Here is a 5,364-nt window from a genome sequence, read left to right on the forward strand (position 1 = left end):
CCTTTTCACTCTTCTAGTTATTGATGGAAACTCACTTTCATAATAGGTGCTCTAGGAGCTCTGTTCTTGTAATTTTTAGCTCCATCTGGGCGACAAGAAGGAAGTACCCACTTCCTGGAAATAGGAAACAAGTATAAGTGGACAAAATCTCCCTCAAGTAATAAGATTCACTAAATGTTATTACTCGATAGGAAATATTATATGATTGCATGAAATACAGTTTTGTCAAAGGTGCCAAAATTTGTCTATATTACCATCATAGATACAATCTAAATAAGCCTAAAATTTTCATATTCAGGATGAAAGCATAAATATTCAAGATTAAACCACATTGCAAGGTTTGAATCACTACAAAAGCATTGGAGGTCAAATCATTCCTGAAGTTCCACAAAATAATAGACACGTTACTTCTCTTCAGTTACTGCTCTAAATGCGTCCATGAATACTTCAACATTCTGTTTTGAACATTCAAATTCAACTTTTAATTATACTGTTCACAAATGAGAGAGGATAATAGGTTTGATACTCAAGAAAAAAGATATTTTCACCCAATTGGTTGCAACTGTTAATTGAAAAATGGTTGACAATCAATTACATAAACCTTAACAACAAGATTTGTTGTAAAATTAAAAATGACAGCCTTTCCCTCCAATGCCTCTACAACAGCAAGAGCCTTATTTGCAAGAGGTCTAGAAAAACTCTTGGACTACAAAAGGAAATAATAAACAAAATGTAAGTACTCATTCTATGGCTCCTACTAATGATCAGCATCAAACACAATACCAATACAGACGTTTATTCAAATAACATCTTATTCTTACAATTGCAACTGTCTCCAAGACTAAGTGAAATAGATTCAGAACTTGGAGCCTCTTGAACCTCAACACCGTTCTTTAATTTGTTGTGTTCATCCTGCAGATGATGAATCCATTGCGTTAGACCATATTAAACTCTCAAGATATATATTACGTTTACAAACAGTTCACTGTGTAGGATTTCCAGATCATGAAGAAGCATATCCACCACAGGAGCTGCTATTGTTATTAGTAAATGCCTATGTAAAACAACCTGCCATCATTTACATGTCAATTTACACATTTCATCAATGAAAAAACAGGAAAATTAAAATTCCAAAAAACATAACAGAACTTACAGAAGTTGATTGATCATCTTCAAACAATTCCAAGGCTTTTTCATAGAGCTGCATGTTTAAGAAAGACTTCCAGGGAAAAATGGAAAAAACAATTAAGATAGTAAATTATATGTATAAAAGACCACAAAAGTTGTGTTTGTGCCACTTTAGCAAACCTCATCAGGTTTCTTCTGCAAATTATCAAGCAACAGATTGTAGGCCTTAATTTGTTAGCCAAAGGCCCAAGAATTGTTTCAGGATCATCTAGACCTATCAAATTTATAGCAATGCATTTGAGAATATAGAATAACATGTTTAGGAAGAAAGGATAGATTTGAAGTCAGAATCAACTGACATTGTTCTTCAAACTCAGGAAAGAGGTTAGTAATTTTCTGCCCGATCCTAAGATTGTCGTCCTTCATTTTAACTGATTCTTTCCTAATAAAGTCGCTCCCAGTTTTCTCTAAGTTCATTATATAGTACCATCTATTTCTTGCACCAAGGCTCATGCTCCTTTCATTACAATTAAAACTATTTCAGGACTACAATCATGTTTTGAACTTCACACCCAACCATAAAAGCATTACAAGTTAATAGCTCCATTACTCCAGCGAGCAAATCAAAGAGGTGAAATAACACATAAATTCAAGTTGATCCATCAGACTTATCAATAAGAAAATTGATTACTTAAGCGGTAAACAAACGATAAAATACAATGTGTCCCTACTGTCTCTATGCTATGAACAAAAGTCCACTTTTGTACACTGGAAATATCAAATTACAGAATAATCAAAAAATAAAATAATCAGCACATAGAGGACTCCAATTACCGCAATGTTTAATCTATCAATGAGCTAGCAAATCATAGAGCTACACCATTCTAGTTTTATGCATCAATTTCAAGAGAATTAACAAACAGCAAAGCCAAAAGTACAGCATAATCAATTATTACAAGTATTTGAATTGCACTAAGCTGAACTCCAAGCAAAAAGTTGAAGAGATTGGACCAAAAATCTCTGTGTGAGTACACAAATTAGGATTAGTTTGGATTGGCTACTTAATTTTTTTTATCTTTTTAAAAAAGATCTTTTTTAACAAACAACAATTATTTTACATTTGGATAGACATTTTAAAATTTTTTTTAAGTATTAAAAACATCTTTTCCTTTAGCTTTTTCTAAAAACAAGGTATTGTTAACTTAAAGAAAAGCAAATAATTTGCTTTTTTTTAATAAAAGTACTTTTTTAAATGTAATAAAGGCTTTTTTAATAAAGGATTTTTTTATTTTAATAAATTAAATAAATATAATAATTACTGAATAAAATAATTTTAAAAATTATTATCGAAATCCGTGAGCCTTTCTTGTCTCGTTTACACTGTGAACGAGATAAGAGAGAATTTTATCGTTTATATTGTAAACGAGATACAGTGAGACAAATTTTAAACAGCTATAAAAGGATGTGTAACCCTTGGCATTCTCTACAAACATTTCATATCTTCTTATGTTCCGTTACTTCAATTGTCATATGAGAAATGGTGACAATGGGGTGATATTTGAGTATGAGAATCCAACATTGTTGCACACTCAGCGTGTAAGTTCGTTGTCCGAGTTGAAGAGTTTGATATTGAGCAACCTTGGTGGCACAGAAACGAGGGAGGTTGGAAGGGTGGGGTATAGGTTGCTGGCACTCTTGGGTAATGGAGTTTCTCGGTTTCGACTATTTTAGCTTCTAGGGGACGAGCATGTACGACTCATGTTCGACATCCATGGGAGAATCATGGCGGAACAAGTGATGGAACTTTCTGCCGAGGTTGGAGATGTTGGTGGTGGTGGTTCTGTACACTCGACTTATGTACAGGACGACCGACCTCTCGCACCACCACCCATTCATGTCGCCATTCCAGTGGAAGACATGCAGGTGGGTAAGGAAGACTCCGACGAAGAGTACGTTGTCGATAGTGCCGATAATGATTCTTCTTAAGGGGGTGATGAGGAGGAGTTTGTACCAGAGACTCCCGCTGAGACAACGGTGCACTTTGTTTTGCCTCCCCCATCTAATTCTGGCGCTCTCAAATGTACCAAGTCACTATTATATGTTAAATTTGGACGCCATGCATGAGAGAACTCTGTTTTCCAACACGGGAGAAGAGAATTACAACCTAGACGATGGGATAGAATTTTGGATTAGTCACAGATTCAAATGCAGAGATATAGTAATACAGGGTGCGAAGAACTACAGTATCGCAGGAGTGCTGAGTACCAAGTGATCGAATCGGACCGATTAAAGTACCATGTGCAATGCGGTCAAGCTGCAAATGGCTATCCATAGAGTCTCCGTGTTGCCCTTCGACAGAACCTCGGATACTGGTGAGTTTAAGTTTAATTGAGGCGTACTTACTCATTTATGGTTGCCATATATTAAGTAGTTTTGAACCATGGCTGTTTTATTTCGTTAGGGAGGTCCGGAGGGTTGGTGGAGCGCACACTTGTTTAGCACCCACCATATCCCAAGACCATCGACAGTTGGATAGCAGTCTTATCTACAAGGTCATCTTACCATTGATATAGTCCAACCCCTCCGTCAGCATCCCTGTCCTTATCTCGTTTACACTACAAACAAGATAAGCTTGCACGTATCTCGTTTACAGTGTAAACGAAATATACACGTGTCACGTCCACGTGTCTTATCTCGTTTATACTGTAAACGAGATACGTGCAAAATATCTCATTCACAGTATAAATAAGATAAGAAAGGCTCACGAATTTCGGTAATAATTTTTTAAATTATTTAATTCAGTAATAATTACATTTATTTAAATAAAAAATTCCGTATATAAATAGATTTTAAATTAAATAAAAGTACTTTATTTAAAAAAAATATTTCTTTAACTCAAAAGAGTCAATCCAAACTAACACTTAATCTGCTAACAATCAACTACTGTGCAATAGAGAGAGAGAGTAACTTATAAAAAATGAGAAATAGAAAAGCTTAGAAATAATCCAATGGTTTTTTTAACAATCATGATAGTTTAACCTTTAGAGCAAATTCAGATATATAGAAATTGGTATAAATAAAAATTATCAGCAGCAGCAACAATAAATAACTAAATTAAAAGCAATAACAACACTTATAGCAGCTACAATTCAATAAGGCACTGCAAAAATTCATTTATAGCAGAAGCAACAATGGATTCATTATCAGCTAAAAGCTAAGTAGCAAAAAAAAAAGAAGCAGAGTAGCGTATAGAAGTAGAAGAATAGAAGCAGCACAGAAACAACTTTGCACTTTATATGCTGTCAAATGGTAAAAGCTTCAGAGTTAAGGAAATAGAACATAAGAAATAAAACAAGTAAATCGGAACAGAAACTAATCAGAACAGAAACTAAATTCAAAGTTAGCGATGGAATTAAATGAAAGAAAACAGCAGTGGAAGAGAAAGGAGATTAGGCTCATGGCTGAGGCAAGATCGAAGAGAGAAATACAGCAACATACGGAGAAGAACAATCACTATTGGCAAGATCGAAGAGAGAAACACACGTTAGGGTTCGAAAAGAAACGATGCGAGTAAGGCTAACGGAAGGGATGCGACGGATAAGAACCGAAAAGGAGTGCGACAAAACTTTGGTGCGACGGAAGTTCAATGCAATAGAAGTTCGGTGCGATGGCGATGCAACGCCGAGAGGCGCCGTCAATGAAACATTTGGAGGGAATGGATGTGGAGGCACAGGGAATAAAGCTATGATGAGGAGTGTTCTGATATGTGAAATGATGAGGAGCATGCCAAACACTAATTTCAATATTTTCGATAAAACATTTTAAATTACACGCAAATTTTTTGCTTATAATAATTTAATTAAAATACATGGTTTTTGAATATAGATAAATTTTTTGTCGGTAATATTTTTTTATAAAAAGATACTAATTATGTATATATTAAAAAATACCTATTTTATGTATCAAAATATTTATTTTATATGTATTTTTTAATTTTTAGAATTAAATTTCGATATATAGTTAGTGTATCTAATTATGTAATACCATATCATAAAAAATAACTGCCTTTTATATTAATTACATTTGCGTAAATAATCATCCAAAAAGACGTAATTGGACAATTGTGTAAAAATTTTTACATTGTCAATATATAAAAAATAAACTCTAATTTGTATCTAAAAGTATAAAATAAAAATATATTAAATTAATTTAATAAAAAACAACATTATTATAGTA

The sequence above is a fragment of the Arachis duranensis genome, chromosome 2 (assembly GCF_000817695.3).
Source record: "Arachis duranensis cultivar V14167 chromosome 2, aradu.V14167.gnm2.J7QH, whole genome shotgun sequence".
Classification (NCBI taxonomy): Eukaryota; Viridiplantae; Streptophyta; class Magnoliopsida; order Fabales; family Fabaceae; genus Arachis; species Arachis duranensis.